Raw genomic sequence first — 19,629 nt, 5'->3', positions numbered from 1 at the left:
GAATATAGTCGATTTGCGTTTTACTGTTCCCACTATAAAATGTGGGAAGATGAGACAATCGTTTGATGAACCATTTATTCATAAGTACAAGGTCATGTGTGTCCGCAAAATCGATTATACGCTCGCCACCCTCATTGCGCGCTCCGAACCCCTTTCCCCCATGGCACCTGTTACCGTCTGTCTTTTCACCTACATGACCATTAAGGTCGCCGGCAATGATAATATAGTCGTCAGCAGGCACGTGACAAGTCTTTTCATCGAGAAGTTGCCAGTAGGCATCTTCCTCGGCATCAGGTCGACCTGTCGGTGGTGTGTACGCGACGAAGAAGTGAATAGTGCGATCAGCTGATATAATGGTGAGCTTCATCAGCCGATCATCAAATCGTTCGACTTCTCTAATGGCATCACGGAAACCCTCTGAGATGGCAATGCCAACACCATATTGAGTGTGTGGGTTACCAAAATAGAGAAGTCTATAGGGCAGCTTTTGGCACCAGACTTGCAGAGCGCAGATATCAATGCGTCTTTTCCGAAGGGCTCTTGCGAGTTCCTCCGTCTTTCCAGTTAGGGTACCAACATTTAACGTGCAGACACGTATTTGTTTTGTTCGTTGTGTGCGGACTAACTTGCTTACGTCCTGATGCCGTCCATGCGTCAAGAACCCTTGCCCATTTCTCGACAGGACTGGGCCTGTCCTGCCGCGTCGACTGAGGTGGACGCCCTAGCATTTCTCCGAGGCTTGTGACTCAATCCGATCATCATGTTTGTAACGACATTGTATGCATTTTCTTGGTCGCCCTGTCGCGGGGCCTGTCACCAAGAGAGATCAGGTAGGATTTAGCATAGTAGAATAACTCCAACTATACTCTATTTATCTCTTTCCCTGATCTCAGCATTTTATTTTTGTTTTACTGAGGATAGTACAGAGTACGTAGCCTCAAACCCTCCTCCTTTACCTGGGCTTGGGACCAGCATGCTATGTTAATAGCATGGCGGAGTTCAACACAAGAAACAATATTGCTAAGTAACCTTCGCACCTGACAGTGGAGGAGTTAATTGCTATTGGATAGCGCACTGGTTATTCCTTTGTGAAATACAAAGTTTCTGTACTTATTTCTGGGATGTAGATTACCTATTGAAGTACGTTTCAGTTTAATCACTCTGACTGAGAAGCCTGACTATTGCGCCTCTTACGCTAGAAGCCTGACTATTGCGCCACACAGAATTTGTACATAAAAGTGGAAACGTATTTCAGATATCATTGCTCGCCTCCCATGAAAAATCGAGGGCGTTTTCCTGTTTTAAGATAGTTCTACATACCATCTGCCTGTCAATATCGCATCTCACTGACCGTATTACTGAAATTACGTTTCAAAATGAATACCACACATGCTCATATGAAACACATGTTTCTATAAATCAAATTAGAACGTGCCGAATCTTTCCCAAATTATTCTCATATTACTTGCGATAAGTTTCCATTTATCATAGCAGCATTCACTTTATCGAGTGATGCACTTAAAACTTTGAGCCAACAAGAATGGATTTCTTGTTTTCCGAGCGAAAGCGCCCATCCAATTTGAAAATGAGATGGAATCACACATGATATCATGTCAGCGACACCTTTTTATCTTGAATGTTTACAAAATGATGCTTGGGCACTGAAACACAGGCGGCCTTTTATTATAGGCTACCGTTCCCATATGTAGGATGAACAGATGCAGCAGAAAGATTATGTTGTATGGTGCAACGTTCGGCTGCAAATGACGAGGAGGCACCTTATGGTGCTATGCGGAAACTTCTAATTTTTTAAGGAAAAAGAAATTTTGTAGAGCAGTCTGGGGTGAACAAATTTATCGACGATACTTGAAAATTAACAATTTAAACTTTATTTGAATGAAAAGTCCTGTGGAAGGCCGGTGCGAATGGACCACTCTAACAATTTATCTTTTTTTTCTTGAATTTTTGATAGAGTCTCTCAAACTAATGGACCGGCTCTTGAGCTGTTTCAAAGTGCTCATCTCCCCTGCAATCTAATCTAAGACAGCATCTGTCGGTACAGTATCCGTCCTGTGTCTTACCTTTTTCCTCTCCATCTCAGTCAACGAGTATGTAGTATCTTAAGAGCTATACTTGAGATGTTAAGATTGACCTGAGAATCTCAGATGACGACATGGTTTGCTGCGTATGAATGCGAGTGTTCCTCGACTTGTTTGCCTCGTCTTCGACTTCACCTTCACATCTTCAAATCTACCTGTTGCTCGGGCAGTAGTCGTGGAAGAAAATATGCTTGTACCAAGTGAAAAATCTGAGTAGCTTCAGTAGATGACTCACTGCAGTCACAGTTTCGTGAGTTTCGAGATAACGTGCGCACAGGTCGTCGTGGCTTTTGTCGGGTATAGGATTTCCTTCGTCACCCGGAAAAGTGTTTACAATACCGTAGATTTCCTTTGTAAAAAACATGTTCTAGGCTTTCCCCTTTCCAATAATCTAAAGAAGAAAATCTCCACTGAAACCGCAAACTAAATCCTCCATTCATTATTGTATCTGTGCTGCGTCGTGTGTTGCAATTTTGTCTTAACTACCAAACAACGCGAAATCACGATAGTTATCGCGTTTTTCTCGTCGTAACCTTTGTAATGTAAAATTACCTGCCATATACATACATAAGATATTTTTATCAATTTTATGCGGCGATTGTGCTTTGTGTGCTTTCTAAATGGCGAAAAAGTGAATTTATTTTACTGTTGTGAAAACAGGAAAAAAAAAAATAAATATATTCGGCAGCACGAGTGTTGTGAATGATAAAAAAAATTACTGAAGTGGAAAGCACACGAAAAAAGCGAATTTTCTTATTCCAGTGCGTTGTTTTGACATAAATTTTCCGTACCTGTTCGTACTGAAGTTTACTGCAAACAAGGTAAGCAACGAACTGACTTTACAGTAGCGGAAGAATTTATGAATTCAGTTACGTTACTTGGCTTTCATCATATGCGTTTTTTTCATAAATTGCATTTATTTCACTTTTAATCGACATGAAACTTTCGTTAGTTTTCCCAGTGGTTTAGGAAGTCGAATTTGAGGGAAATTAAGCGGTTTGCGCAGGCAGTGGTAAACAAATTTGTCATTACCACTTCTGCTTTCTTATTAGGGTCGTCTTGCTCTTCATTTAGTTGTATTTATCTATATCGCAACTAACCTAATCGGAAGAGACTGCGAGGTTTCGATTGCACTGCAATCAGGTAAAACACTTCTCCTTGAACAGTGATAATGCTGCTGTAATAATGTCAACAAGTGTACGAAAAGAGCTTCAGAGAATGGCAAAGCTGCACAAAACATAAGATGGGTAGGTAGGTATCTGTGGCCGCTCCGAGGAGCCTAATTAGGGCTTTGGTGCGCCGTTTTGATGCCAAAAACTCCCAAGACCATGAATGTTGTTATGGGAGCAGGGAGGCAGAGTCCGGCCGGCTAGAATCTTCAGAGCCAGCTTGGGGCTCGAATCTCGCTCCAGCCATCGACAGACCGCCAATATCGCCAGTACTTCCGCCTGGAATACACTGGCGAAACCTGGGAGACCATACGACTTGAATACCCTGTGTGCTTTCGAGGAAACCCTCTGGCCGACTCCACAGGCCATCCTTGATTCGTCCGCAAAGAATACTGTGTCATAACCTTGCAACACGCCGCCGGTCTTCCACTTTGCCCTGGTTGAAAAGCCCACAGCAAAGTTTCTCGTGAAGTTCAGCTTGCGTGTGGCATAGTCCGTGGGGAATGCTCAAATTTCCCAAGGTACTTCTTATAGGATGGTGCTGTGGCCGTAGGACTTTGTTGCCCAGCATCCGGATTCTCGTAGTCTGACGGCACTGCCCGCTGCATCGTATTTAATGTGGAGGTCTAGGGGGTGGAAATGCAGGAGTACATTGAGAGCATCTGCCGGGCAGGACGGCAGAGTCCCAATAGTACCTGCACACGCGGTGCTTTAAATCCCATTAAGCTTCATCCTATTGTATTTTTTCTTCAAAGCCTGCCACTATACAATAGAACCGTACGTTAGGATCGGACGCACTACAGCGGTGTACATCCAGAGAACCATCCTCGGCCGGAGACCCCATTTCTTTGCAAAGGTTCTCTTGCAGGCATGGAAGGCTGTACAGGCTTTCTTAACCCTCAGTTCTATGTTCAATCTCCAATTTAGCTTTGGATCCAGGATTACACCCAGATACTTTACATTAGAGGAAAAAACCACTATTTGTTAATTAAGCCGTGGTAGATGGAATTAAGGTATCGTTGGCTTGATGGTGAATAGCATCAGTTGGTTGGGTTTATGCTGAGTCCGTATCTTGCGGCCCACAGCCACACCTTTCGCAACGCTCCTACCATGATGTCGCTCATACTGGGCAGAACCATCCCTGATATTAATATCAGTCGTCAGCATACGTCACCACCTTCACCCCGTTGCTGTCCAATGCACACAGCTCTGATCAAGTGGTTGCCTCCCAGTTCCGACTGTTTCAGTGGATTTTCGTTTGAGGTAGGCATGCTGGGACTTAGACAAAGGCGTTCTCTCCATAATCGTCCTTAAGTGAATGTCCAGGACGCGCTCTAGGGTCTTCAGCACGAAAGACGTCAGGCTGATTAGTCGAAAGTCCTTCGCGGACTCATGACTAATGCCTGCTTTTGGTATGAAAACCACTCGTGCGCGCCTCTAGGACTGTGGTACGTATCCTAAAGAGATGCAGCTCCGGTAAATCTCAACAAGCCACGGCACAACCCTTTCCTGCTGCTTCTGTAGCATGACTGACATTATGGCATCTGGGCCTGGAGATTTGTATGCGGAGAAGCTGTTTATAACTCAGCCGATCTTATCATCGGTAATTACCGATTTAATAGTCTCGCACAGCTGGGGTGGCCGCAAACCCTCCAAGCAAGGTTCTGACTCACGATCCTCCTCGCTGGCGGGAAAGTGCGTTTGAACTAGCAGCTCCAAGGTTTCGCTAGAAGATTCCGTCCAGAAGCCTTCCGACTTTTTAAGAAAGGATGGGCTCTTATGTTCGTTGGACAGAATTTTACTGAGCCTCGCGGATTCACTGGAGCTTTGGATGTTCTGACAATAGTCCAACCAAGACCGCCTCTTGGTCGTCTTGATGACCGACTTGTACTTCTTCAGGCAGTCCTTGTATGGCTGCCAGTATTTTTGCCTGTAGCAGATGTTGAAGATTTCTCTGGTCAGCTTCCTGAGGCTGGAGAGATCTTCATTCCACCACGATGGCAGGGTCTTTTTGCTGTACTTAGTAGGGCACGAGACTTTAAAGGCGGTGTCGAATGCCTTTTCCAGAGCCTTGACCTTTGACTCCAGTTCGTCTGTCGTGCCCATCTTATCAATTTCCCAATCCCATTATCGGTTATTAGGGTGATATCAAGGACCTCCTCCCAACAGTCACAGTTCTCCGAGCAGGGGAAATGGAAGGTTGATGCCCCTGCTACACACCGATAGGTTTGAAGTAATAATAAAATCAAAGAATGACTAACCTCTCTCGCTGATTTCCGAGCTGTTCCAAAGCGTATGCCTTGCGTTGACGTCGCAGCCTATCAGCAGGTTGGCTTTCTTTGTTGCTATGGTGTTCGTCAGATGTTGTAGTTCTTCTGGCGGAGCTGATAGGTTCTGAGTCATGTAAGCCGAGGAAATATACAGGTTCTCTGCCCCCGCCTGTTCCAGCTTGACCATGTCTAGGCCGCTGGAACTCAGGTCCGGACACATAAAAGCGTGCAGACTCTTCCTCGCGAGAATACATGCTCTAGGTCTATCCTGGTCAGGGTCTCCTGTGCTGTGGAATAAATTAAAATATTTGCTTTGAAGCCCTTTGATGGTTCGGTCGCCTCCGACCCAGGGCTCTTGTATTAGTGCGATGTCGGTATCGCCCTCTAAGAGGAAGACAAGCAGATTAGCCGAGGCGCACTTCGAGTGCTGCAGATTTATCTGCGTTACTCTCAGCATGATCTGCTTGCGTGGGGGGTTCGTCAAAACATAAAAGGGCAGGAAAAAAAATGGAGGTTAGGGGAATGGATTAGAGAGAGAGAGAGAGAGAGAGAGTTACTATCTACCAGCTTAACTTCACCGTCTAAAAAAGCGGACAGTAGAAGGAGGGAGATCAGTACACTTTTATCATAAAGTAGAAGTAGCAATCTATGTCCAAAGGGCGCTTGATATTTCCATCAGTGGGTGTAGACACCGAGTTCCAAACTATCAAATCAAATCTGCAGTTCATATCCTGTACCTATTAACTGAAGAGGGTACTATATATACTAAAGAAAGATTACCGGGTGATCCTGAGAGATAAAGTCACTCGCAATAGTCGGTGACCGCGTTGGGGAAGTTAAGTTATATTTATAGATCGTATGAAGGACTTGCAGGAGTGGTCCTTTAAATACTAGCAAAGCCCCTTGTACTGTAGGAAGTGCCGGAAAAAGAGTTATAATGGAGGACATAAATGATAAATACCTCCATATTTCCAGGAGCTGACAGTTAGACTATACACTGGTCAACCCGTGAACGAGGTGTGCTCTGGTATGCTATCAGAATGTGAACTAAATCTTATATTATAGCCAGGGAACAAATACGCAAGGCCGGGTTATGATAGTACGGTTGATGACAAATGTTTTAACTATCTATCCAATCTGGGAAACCAGATTTCATAGCTCTATTAGCCATATTTACAGCTGATACTCTCGATTTCGCACTAGACATAATGGAAAAAGAGAAGAAAAAACTGATCAGACATCTGAGCCCAATACTATATGAATCTACGAGCTGGTGAGAGGGGTTGAACATTTAGAGATAAAGGAGTCCTGATTATTCTTGGTTTAATTTTTTTCTCTATGATTTACCTTATTTTCCCGTTTGCTCTTTCATTACTTCTTGCGATTTCTTATTCCTTTTTGCTTGATTTTCGTTTCTTTTCTTTCTTCTTCGAAATTTTGAGAAAAACCCCAAGTAGAGAATTTTTCCCTTATTTTTCTTTGACATCAGAAGTATGCCTCATCGACGAAATCACGGGTCTCGGGAACTTAATCGCCTTCCTTCCACACTACCCCCAGATCATTGGAGCTCTGCTGCGCTTGACCTGCCAGTATGCCGTGACGACTGACAGTGGCATAAGTCTGCGAGGAAAGATCCTGTAGGTTGGGTTGATCATTCCACGCGGGATGCTAGGGCGACGGATGCATGCATCGTTTCACGGGTTGAAGGATTGGTTCGAGAGCATTTTTCTACGCTTCGAGACTCGGACCCGAAGACGCACTCAATGCATCGGCAGCTCAGCATCAGCCTGCTTCAGCTCGTGCACTGTATTTTGAGGACAGACATGACGATGGGCTGAATAGAAACAATACAGACACGTTAATTTTGTACTAATGACACGTAAGGGATCAAAGCGCTCAAAGGACCCCCCACATTTCCAAGCCTGGGTAGCACAAAGGCGTGCAGGAACGTGTCAACTGACCACTCTGATGGAGTTTCAGTTTTTGCGGGCGGACTTTCACGGTGAATTTCGCTAACTTTTTAGGTTTCTGGGATAGCTCTTCCCTTTAGGTGGTCCTCCGCCAATTAGGATGATCGGTTGATCCTCCTGTTTTCCTTAGGTTCATTACAACTTTCTTCTTTAAATCCTCTTCATTATACTTAACGTAACTTAACCTTTCTACCGTCATCCACTGGCACTGTGTGTGTACTTTCTATCGTAGCGAACCACCCGACATCTATTTATTGAGAAACCTATCGCTGATGCCCCAATTACCCACGTGGTGCATTACCGCGGCCCCAGTTAGCTCCGCCAGATCAGTTTTGCATTTTTACTATGCCAATTACAGCTGCAAAGCTGCTGTTCTAAATAATATTGAAGCGGTTGCATAGATGAAAAGTTCGGAAGATCGTCTAAATATCCTCACACAATATGCGTGGCTAGTTGCGTAGCTTTGTTTAGTAATCTGCAGCGATCGAGTACAGTCGTCGGAGGTCCAAAAAGGGTTTCAACTTACGATTAATTGCAGCTCGGGGACGTGTAACGCCTTTTAAGATACGAACAAACCAGAGTTACCAAATATGCATTATCGCAAAACTTGAATGGAGGGCGTAGTCCTTCTGGTAGGGCTGTTTGAGGACATACGCGATAGTCTAAGTGATACTCTAATAAAATTTATAGGTTACACTGACTCTGAACGGTAACGATTATTCGTAAGCTTTTAAGGTCTGACAACATACATCATGTAAAATCTGGCTTAAATCCTGCCGATTGTGCGTCAAGAGGTATCAGCCCGCAGAAGCTGGTAAAGCATGGTTTGTGTTTCAGCGGACCGCCGTGTCTGCAGGAAGAGTTTCCTCAAACATAATACTTCCCTTCAGAACTAGAAACAGTAGCGCACTTCATTGAGGAAAGTTCGGAATTAGAATCTTCATTTGATTTCATAAAGCTGTTTTCGAGGTTACCACGTCTCCTAAACGTAGTTCCAAGATATCTGCGCTGGAGAAGCGGTGGGTTGGGAACTTTTCAGTTCAGGATCTAGAAAGAGCTGAATGCGCGGTGACAAAATATCACCAAGATAAAGTTTTCGGAAAGCAATTGTATAGAATTCGGAAAGGGTACCAGTGGAAAAAAATCATTGATTGTCAACACTCAATCCTTTTGTGGAAGAGAGTTCCGGACTTCTTCCCGTAGGAGGTCGTTTGGAATAGGTGATTGTGCCTTTTAAATAGAAGCATCCCATTGCTTTAGCGAAGTCGCACTTGACCGATTTGATAATAAGGCAAGTGCACGAGCGGAATCAACATTGTGTGGTCAGTCTCACAATGGCGATAATACGGAGAAAATATTACATCCCCGCATTGCAGCAAAGAGTAGAAAAGTGGATTCGGTAGTATGCTTCAGAATGCGAGGCGAGGTGGGGCTGCTGAAGATGGGTGATCTTCCTCCGGAGAGGGTGAAGCCGGCGGAAGTGTTTGAGAACGTTGGAACGGATTTCTGTGGACCAAACCATGGCAATCAACACCTTCGCCATTCCCGTCCTTTTTTATACTTTCGGTGTGATTCAGTGGAGTAATGCGGATTTAGAATCTGTCAATAGACGGGTAAGGGTAGTTCTTACAAACAACAATATGCACAATAAAGCTGCCAAAAAATTGAGGATCATCATCCTAAGTCATCAGGGAGGAAGGGGGGTACTTTATTTAAAAACATTAAAACACTGTAATCAAGTGCATTCCCTGCGTGAGGTTTTTTTCAAGAAACAATCCTTTAGCCAAATACATCAGACTACCGTCAAGGCCGATAATAAATTATCTCCTTTAAATTTGAGAATCAGAGAATGGGAAGCCGAGAATGTCGAATGTTACTTCAGTCCAACAGAAGGTCGACATGTGGAAAGAGAAACCCATTCACGGGAGTCATATAAAAATTTGTTGTTGCCAGGCATTGACATCGATGAAACTCCGCCATGCTATTAACATAGTATGCTGGTCACAAGCCCAAGTAAAGGAGGAGGGTTTGAGGCAAGGCACTCTGTACTATCCTCAGTAAAACAAAAATAAAATGCTGAGATCAGGGAAAGAGATAAATAGGTTATAGTTGGAGTTATTCCACTATGCTAAATCCAACCTGATCTCTCTTGGTAACAGGTCCCGCGACAGGCCGACCAAGCAAATGCATACAATGTCGTTACAAACATGATGATCGGATTGAGTGACAGCCGACCCCGCTTGTGATGCCTCCAACAAATGGTTGATTAATGGTGCACTTTTCTATGAGACCCAAGCATTCCTAATTTCAATTCAGGATGCTTCGCTCTCAACAAAAAATTATAAATGGTTCATTCTTCACGACTCCTCAATCACCAACTCCAGTTGTAGGTTGTGCAACTGTGAAGAGGAGACCATCCAGCACATAACATCTGCATGCGGGATGTTGAGCAGTACCGAGTACACAATCGTCATAACTCCCGCAAGATTGTCCATCAAAACTTTTTGTTGAAGTATAATTTAGTGGCAACTTACCATCCTTATTATAAGTATACTCTTTAGAGAATCTTGGAAAATGATCGGGCAAAATTACTGTGGGATCACACTGTTGCCATCGACCACAGTGTTAATTGCAATAGACCCGATCTAGTTCTGCTTCTCAAGGAAGAACGAGCGTGCTTCATATTCGATGCAGCCGTACCGTTGGACCGAGGAGAGGGTTCGTGGGCTTTTTTAACTATATATATATATACGTTGAAAATAAAAAATTGCAGTTTGGGTAAAGTTTCTCCTTTGTCTATTAATTATTTGTCAAAACAAAGCATTGTTTAGCCGAATAAGAAACGTTCTATTTCGATTATCTTCAGAAAACTGCTCTATACTTCGATTGTATTTATTTTGTTATGACACTAATGCATGTGTCTAATAAACAAAAGAAGTTAATTTTGAAATTTATTTCTTAATCTGGGACATTTTGAAATTTCGAAACTCTGAAAAAAAGTTAATTTCGATTTATAATTTTCGTATATTCCCCATGCACAATATTTATGTGTATCATATCTGCTGCTACCTGTCGGAAAAAGAACAATAGAAGTAACTAATTTTTATCTTTTTCAAAAATGAATGATGCGTCGTTAAATTTTTTATTACACTTTTGACCTTTCCACGTAAAAGAGAGAAATTCGCGAAAATATACACGATTTGTATGAATGCTTTATTTATCAACAACCACCTAACCTGAAAACTGGTTCACGGTGAAAAGCTCTAAAGAATAGTTTTTATGATTTTCTCTTTATTTTTTATTATTGCCAATTAACCTGAATACTCCCCAGGAATATTTTCGTGAGAAAATTATGTACATTTTTCATGAAAATACGTCGTGAAATTGTCTTTTGTCTCTCAAGTGATTAAGTTGAAGGGACCCGAGAGTGAAGGTTTTATGAACTTGCATAGAAAGCTTCAAAAGTGTATGAATCGAGGACAAGTCAGACTCTATGATGTCAATGGCGTTAATTGAAAAGCCAAAGATAACAAATTTTTCCGTTTAAAATTTCCCATGCTTTTAAAATACAGATTTAACTTAATAGAAAGTTTCTCGACCAGAGGCAATTCAGAAACTGAAAATAAACAAAATTTATTCGAAAGTTATATTTAAAGTGAAAAGGGTTCTGGCATACCATACACATGTCAGCCTCACAACCTTGATGACCTTTAAAACTTCACCTAAGCGGACCTAAGCAAAATACATCTAGTTTACCCTATGTAGCTACACGTATCAGCGATACTTGTATACAATATATCCTCTCAATTATGCCCTTCATTCCCGCAGGCAATATCAACTAGTCAATCTCGCAAGTTAGTGAATAAATCATCGCGTGTTTCATTAACAATCAAATTCTCAAAAAACAACATGTGTAGAATAATTTATCATACGTTGACAAATTAAGCCAGGTATTCCCTCCGAGAAGTTCAAGCGTGAGGTCACATAGCGTCGCATGTACATACGTAGTAGGTATGAACATGGACTTATGTCTATCTTTACATTTTTCCAGCTAATCCTTCCTCAGGATCTTGAAACTAATGAAGCTAGCGTCGTTTTATCCCTCAGAGTGTTCTAGCAATTACTTTGCGAGGCAAAGTCCTTTTGGCTTTCCTTTGAGTTTTCTTTGACATAGTTTGGATAATTGGAGTAGAGTATTTTGAAGAAGAAGGTAAGATGGTACTTTTATGTAGTGAAAGATGAAGTTATTTTTGTTTAATTGCTTATTTTATTTTATTTTATTTTTAGCTCAGTTGGAAATTATATTGGATTTTGCTACTACACTTTACGTTGGTAAACTTCTATCTTAAATAGATAGAAGATACATATATCTGGAGGTTAATATCCATACACAAAAGTTCAGTTCAGGTGTTGATCTCTCCAGAGATGGTTCCTTATCAAAAGCAAAATATAATCTGAAATTGAGAATTTAAACTGAACATTTTATAGGAATAGTTCTTTTTCCACACCTTTCATCATTTTGATAGTTTTCCAAGCCCATATCTGCACCTGGTGCCATAGCAATTATATTAATTTCCAGTGGCAAACGCATGAACTCAATTTCCATTTCACAATGCAGTTCACATCTGCTTTCATTCCTGAAATTAGTTCTGCAGCAATTGCACAACCATCTTTGGTATTAACAAATACAAAAATAAAAGAATCATCTGATGAAACCCGGTCGAAGTTATCGTATTTTCATGTAGAAGGTCATTTTATGACTCTTTGTTAATGGAACAACTGAAAGACGTATTCTAAGACGTTCTGCTTCCGAAGAATGGTTTTATGCTATTCGTATGGAAATTAACATAGCAGGTGTGCTGCAGTTAGTAATTTCAAAATACGAATCATAAATATAGACTCGATTGGGTTAAAAAGGGGATGGGGATGGGAATTGCAGTTGCAATCACTCGGGCCACGATAGGCATATTGCTCTACAATTTGGCCAGTTCTGTGGCCCTTGGCCTGCTAGTACCAGCCTTCCTAAAGGTAAGGAGCCCCAGCTTTTCCGTTGAAGTTAATATTGCCAAGAGGTCCTCATTTCAAGTCTGCAGGGTCGGGATTCGAATACAAAATTCAAGGCTGTCTGCTTTTTATATTACTATATTGAGAAGATGGTTCTTGTAAATAGGAAAGCTTCTTTATTTTCTCGGCCAAATTTCATCCGAACGTCGTTATCATCGCACTTTGTTTTCCTTCCCGTACCATGATATCCTAGGTAGGAACTAGCCTCGAAGAGCTTGTGTTGTGTTCTCCAGAAAACTGAACTCTATGAAAGCATGCGTTGATCATATTTCTACTAATGGACAAAAATTACTTAATATACTTTTGTTATGCCGAAAAAGGTAACGTGAAATGAAATGAACATCCTACATCATCATCATCATGATATTTTATTTTTATTCTCTTGTCAAAAATCCCTTGTACTTCTATCTTCATCTGTGACGAAAATAATTAATATTTCTAAACTTTCTATTAAAAATTCAAGCTTAAAAAAATTCGTTGTAATTATTGCTATTGCCGGGTGATTGCATCTTTCAAAGTGACTTTTCCATACGAAATTGAAGTCCTTGGCAGCCCTTCTTTCTGGCGTGAAGGTGTATTCATCAAGCCATACGAGCGCCCCAATTCGTGGGTAAATTTCAGGGCAACCCGCCTGCCTCGCCGAGCTATATAACTGGATCCATGTTTACTGTCCGTATGTTTTATAAGAACATTAGGGGTTAAGAACCAAGCTGGGGGCCTTCAATTTATCCGCGCTGGTTTAGCAACACCATGCCATTTGTATCTCCGAAACCTGGCTGGACGATGCCATATAAAACTTCGAGCTCATCGATGGGTGCTCCAGTTTCTGCTGTGACAGGGACCGGGATGCATCTCGTAAGTCCACCGGCGGTGGGGTCCTAATTGCAATAAAAGATCCACTCCCCGCCGAACTCGTCTTCTCCTCGTCTGGCCTTCCTTTTGATTGTGTTGCTCTTCGTGTCTCCCCGCCCAACTTCCTCCCGTTCATTGTATCTTATGTATATGTCTCTGTATGAAGAATTATTTGACAGTTTGTCTTAACTCCTTTCTGTCAGATTCCCGTCCCTCCCTTTCTTCTTTTGCGGAGATTTTAACCTCCTTATGATCCACTGGCCTAATCATCCTAGCCTTCCAATCCCTTCCAACACCCTTTTCCATTCTTCCCTTCCACTTTCTTCCTTTATGAACACTTGCTCTGCCCGGAATTGCAATACCACTAAAACCCCTTGGGCAGCGCTGTCGATCTCTTCCTTTCCAACCTCCCCGAGCACCACCTCTCTTTATTTCCTTGCACATCCCTCTTTGTCAAAACTGACGCTCACCACCCCGCGGTTGAATTTGAAGCGGATCTCCCTTGTTCAACCAAGCGTAAATCCACTAAGTTCAACAGCCGCAAAACCAATCCCAGCTTTAGCTTCTTTCAATTGGGTAAATATATTAACCAACTCATCATGTGATCAAGCTCTAAACATCTTTTACAATATCCTGTCCGATCTCCTCTCGCTGCCTACATTCCCTTCTTCCTCTCCCTGCCTACGTTCGTACCCAACTTGGTTCACAACGGAAATTCTTATTAACTTTCGCTTGAAACATACACTGCGGAGGAAATTCCGCGCTTTTAAGAATGACGCCAACATTGCTCACTTTAAGACTATACGCTTTACTGTGAAGTCAATGGTCAGAAAAGTGCGTAAAAGGTACTTATTGAGCGTCGAAACTGCCCTTGCCCACGGTAATTTAAAACCCTTTTGGTATCATGCTCGTAATTCCCGTAATCCCTGAATCTCATCCTTCTTCTATCAGTTTCGCTGACTCCACTGCCAACTCCCCACAACAATCCTGCGACCTACTCTGCACCTACTTCTCTTCAGTGTTTTCTTCCTCGAGCCATCCACCCTCTACACCTCTCATAACTGCAGACTGCTCCGAATCTCTGGCCATTCCTCTCCTTACGCCTTCTTGGTTGAGTTGCTTATTGGTAATCTTGACCCCAGTGTCAGACCTGGCCCCGATGGACTTCCTAACCTCTTCCTGTAGAAAACACATTTCCCTCCCTCTGAGTATAATCTACAACAAAAGTCTAAATGAATGCTACTTTCCCCGTCTCTGGAAAGAGGCCCTTATCATCCCTATCCTCAAGAGCGGAGACCCTTCTCTTGCTGTGAACTACTGCTCGATTTCTCTTCTCTCTTCTTGCTCCAAAATCCTCGAAAGATACGTCAACGACCGGTTGACCGCGCACTTCGGTCACCTCATTGTCAAAGAGCAGCATGGTTTCGTGAAACATAGATCTACGGCTTCAAACCTTCTGGTCTTTACCAACTTTGTTGCTAAATGCTTGAATTCACGACAAGAGGTACATGCTATTTATACCAATTTTTGCAAAGCCTTTGATACCGTTGACTATAATATTCTCCTCTCTAAACTTTCATTATTAGACTTCTCTCTCTCAGTCATCTCCTGGTTTCCTCCTATCTCTAATACCGTTGCTGCAAGGTTTCGTTTCATGGTTGGTCATCTCGTTCCTCCTCTCCTTCCTCTGGTGTTTCCCAATGCTCTATACTTGGCCCGCTATTCTTCCTGTTTTTTATCATTGACCTCGCCCCCATCCCCACCTGCCCGTATTTACACAGACGACCTTAAATTGTTTGCCTCTGTTTCGTCTCCATTGAGCTGTACTCTCTTACAGTCCAACCTTGATAATTTACCCCGCTGGTGTTCGGTCAACAAGCTAACACTGAATGTCAACAAATGCAACTGGATGTGCTATTCACTTAAACCCTTCCCAAATTCCTTTTCTCATTATTTCAGTGGACAACCCTTTCACTACTGACCTCCTTCAAAGACCTGGGTGCAATATTCGATGACAAACTTCATTTCAATTCCCACTTCGTTGACATCATCAATAGAGCTTCCAAAATGGCTGGTTTTATTCTACGTTCCTCCTCCTATGCCGGTCCTACAACGCCCTACAGCTTGGGTCTTTCGACTCTGTTTCCTTTTCTAGTTTTAAGCGTAAAATAAGCCATTCACTTGCTCCTCCCTCTGAGGACAATATGCAATAAGGAATTTGTTTTCTGTGTATTGTCCCCATTAAATAAATAAATTGCTACTACTATGTGAAACTAGATGGTCGCTGGAGATATTGAGTAGTCGGTTGATGGTTGCTATTCAGCGATCAGTTCTGCACAACTGGAATTTTTTTCGAAATCATTTGGGTTGCGAGGCAGGTGATCGAGTAAGTGTCAACTGATTATTCTAGCAGCATCGATATCTCGTCCCAAGAGTGACTCCCTGATTGTCTTTTCTTATGAGCCCAAGATAACTAGGAGAGAATCAAGAGTTATATTAACGTTAAATTTGTAAAATTTGGCGTCGTTGGAAAATTTTATTCATCGGTTATTTCCTTCCCTTTCATTCAATGTCTTGTGGTGAATCTATAATAATGAAAACCTAAAAGTGGCTCAAAATCTGGAACTTGAGGCACCATCAGAACTGTCAATCGACATCTACTTTGTTGCCGTTTTGTTGTTTTTCGTTATATATCTAGTAGTTTCCAACCTTTTGTTTTCATCATTATCAACGGCGCAACAACCGGTATTCGGTCTAGGCCTGCCTTTATAAGGAACTTCAAACATCCCGGTTTTGCGCCGAGGTCCACCAATTCGATATCCCTAAAAGCTGTCTGGCGTCCTGACCTACGCCATCGTTCCATCTTAGGCCGGGTCTGCCTCGTCTTCTTTTTCTACCATAGATATTGCCCTTATAGACTTTTCGGGCTGGATCATCCTCATCCATACGGATTAAGTAACCGTCCAACTTGACGGTCATGGTATCGCTCATAGATTTCGTCGTTATGTAGGCTACGGAATCGCACAACCTCATGTAGGGGGCCAAAAATTCTTCGGAGGATTCTTCTCTCGAACGCGGTGAAGAGTTCGCAATTCTTCTTGCTAAGAACCCAAATCTCCGAGGAATACATGAGAACTGGCAAGATCATTGTCTTGTACAGTAAGCGCTTTGACCCTGGTGGTGAGACGTTTCGAGCGGAACAGTTTTTGTAAACTGAAATTGGCTCTGTTGGCTGCCAACAACCGTGCGCGGATTTCATCATCCTAGCTGTTATCGGTTGTGATTTTCGACCCTAGATAGGAGAAATTATCAACGATCTCAAGGTTGTAGTCTCTTATATTTATTCTTCCGGTTTGACCAGTGCGATTTCATGTTGTTGGCTGGTTGGTTTTTCGTGCTGACGTTGCCACCATAGACTTTGTCTTGCCTTCATTGATATGCAGCCCAAGATCTCACGCCGCCTGCTCGATCTGGATGAAGGCAGTTTGTACGTCTCGGGTAATTCTTCCCATGATGTCGATATCGTCAGCATTGGCCAGTAGTTGGGTGGACTTAAAGAGGATCCTACCTCTTGTATTTACCTCGGCATCACGGATCACTTTCCCGAGGGCCAGGTTAAAGAAGACGCATGATAGGGCATCCCCTTATCGTAGACCGTTGTTGATGTCGAATGGTCTTGAGAGTGATCCTTCTGCTTTTATCTGGCCTCGCACATTGGTCAGGGTCAGCCTATTCAGTTTTATTAGTTTCGCCGGGATACCGAATTCTCTCATGGCTGTGTACAGTTTTATCCTGGCTATGCTATCATAGGCGGCTTTAAAGTCGATGAAAAGATTGCCCATATTCCAATAGTTTTTCCATCGCTTGCCGCAGAGAGAAAATCTGATCTGTTGCTGATTTGCATGGAGTGAAGCCTCTTTGGTATGGGCCAATGATGTTCTGGGCATATGGGGCCATCCAGCCTAGCAAGATAGCGGAGGATATCTTATAGATGGTATTCAGCAACGTGATACCTCTATAATTGCTACATTGTGTGATATCTCCCTTTTTATGTATGAGACAGATAATGCCTCGTTGCCAATCGTCAGGCATTGATTCGTTGTCCTATACTTTGAGCATAAGGTGATGAACCACTTGGTGTAATTGGTCGCCTCCATATTTATTTTGAATGACGGTTATGTTAGGGAGCATCTGCCGTTATGGTCCAATTTTGAGTAGGTTGGGCTGAACTTGTTCTCTGATTTGAGAACTTTGTTTTTCGTACTTTGCTCCTTACTCCGATAAAAGCTATGGACATTTCCTAGGCACGAAGGTGAGTTGATAAGGAGGGGATTGCTTCATCTTGCTAGCTGACATCTTTAGCTTTATGTTTATTTTTATTCTCTTTTTTTTTTAAAGTTGTCTGCATCGCGATTCCAATTGTTATTTGAGTTTCAAGGCCCATCCCGATGTGCTGCTTATAAGATATGTAAATTTAGTGCAAAAACATGTGAGGGATTGAAATCCCAAGGACGTTGGCTACCCAAAACTCACTTTCTAAATGCCATACACGTCATGGATAAGGACGATGATAACGATGGTAAAAGCTCCTGAACGACCAGCCAACTTAGCCCTTTCATCTTTTCTTCAGTTTTCTCAATTTCCAACTATTATATGTGCAAATTAAATGGTCCTGAATCATAAATGTCTAAACCTCACTGAAGATTGAATTACTTTTATATTCTTAGATTTATACATAGTTCCACATGAGAACGTAGAACCATGCTTCCCTCTAGCCATTCATAACAATCCCGTCGAGTCTCCCTACACCACATCAACGATGGGAATCTTTCTCACCATAAAAACCTGACAAAGTGTATGCACATGTCTGAAGGCTGCTAGATAGTAACTGAAATTACCTGAGAAGTTGATATTAATTAAAGCAGAAATTATAATGTTGACGAAGTGAGGAACTGTAGCAATATAAGTATTTTTATTAGACTTGCTCCTGGTTCTAATGGTTGAAAAGAACATTAACATCGTGGGAACCCTGTATTTATCTGTGTGAACTTATGAATGTCCGTGTTGAAATCGTTTTCCAGAGAAAACGTGTTGAATGAATGCAATTTACCACGACGTTGCATAAATTTCAATTAATTATAAGAATCAGAAGTTCTCATGAAGTTAGTGCAATCAAAAGAAAGGTCAACAATGTTGAATTTATTTTAGTTTGTCGCGGGCATTGACTCTGATAAGTATTTCGTAGACCATAAGAGTTTGACCTAAATTGGAATCTATTTATGTAAACATTTCCAGGAAATTCAGTAAGAAACACAATTCAATTTGATATACAGATAAAAGACTCCGAGAGAAAACTTTTATTCGAAAATAATAATGTTTATTTATTATAGTAATTTAGTTTTACAACACAAATTTAATCTTAAAATCTTTCATAAAAAAGTTACTTACATTCCAATTTTGGCTCTCAAAAGTCGGATTTAGAATTCAAAAGACTTCAGTGTTACACTTTACGTGCATAACAATGAATTGTAGTTTCTGTTGAATTCCGTTAGATACTTTTCATCAAGTTGAATATGTGAATAATTCAAACAGATGAAACTCAAAGCCAAATCTATTTTAGATTATTTATCTTATTTCATTTTAGATTCTGATATATTATCATCTACATCAGAAGTAGATTGATAAATGAAACATTTGGACGAAATTTGAAATTCATTTAATTTGGAAATGAGACCTGATAAAAATGTGAGAATTTTTCTTGCTCAAAGAAGTTGACTGTTTGACTGCTCATGCATATAATTTCCTTCTTCATTGTTGTTGTGAAAATTGGAATTAGGGGCCACTAGCTTTATTTTTCCGTGTTTACCTAATACTATCCTACCTACTTAAAAATTAAATATATAGGATCTTAGCGGTCGGTAGCCGGTGGTAGATTAGTGAGAATCCGTCGAGAAGTTTCTCCCCTCCTCGTAACATCGATCACGTTTGCAAAATCGTGCATTTCTGCATGGTTTGAACCACACTGTTCGAGAGTGCCAAGATATCCAGGGAAGCCGTGAGGGGTTTAGGTGCAATTAGTTGACAATATTATGGGAACTGCAACGACCCTCTCCAGACGCCAAATTTCTTTGATTTCCTGAGCCAATGGCGGCATAACAGCGCAGCTAGAAATCAGCCGATCCAACGTCTCTATCGCCAAGCCATA

General features: G+C 41.9%; 1 protein-coding gene across 7 annotated transcripts in view; it reads left to right on the top strand.

The window, feature by feature from the left end:
• LOC119650468 (rab11 family-interacting protein 3) overlaps nucleotides 1-19,629 on the top strand; it is a 301,666-nt gene that overhangs the window by 55,891 nt on the left and 226,146 nt on the right. The window contains exon 1 of one of the 7 annotated variants that reach the window (XM_038053343.1): nucleotides 2,351-2,920. The exons of the other annotated variants lie outside the window; for them this stretch is intronic. The gene's annotated coding sequence lies outside the window, so the exon portion shown is untranslated. Of the gene's footprint in view, nucleotides 1-2,350; nucleotides 2,921-19,629 lie in introns of those variants that run through there. 7 annotated transcript variants of the gene reach the window in all.

Source organism: Hermetia illucens, chromosome 2 (assembly GCF_905115235.1).
Source record: "Hermetia illucens chromosome 2, iHerIll2.2.curated.20191125, whole genome shotgun sequence".
Taxonomy (NCBI): Eukaryota; Metazoa; Arthropoda; class Insecta; order Diptera; family Stratiomyidae; genus Hermetia; species Hermetia illucens.
This window is presented reverse-complemented; position numbering and strand designations above follow the sequence as displayed.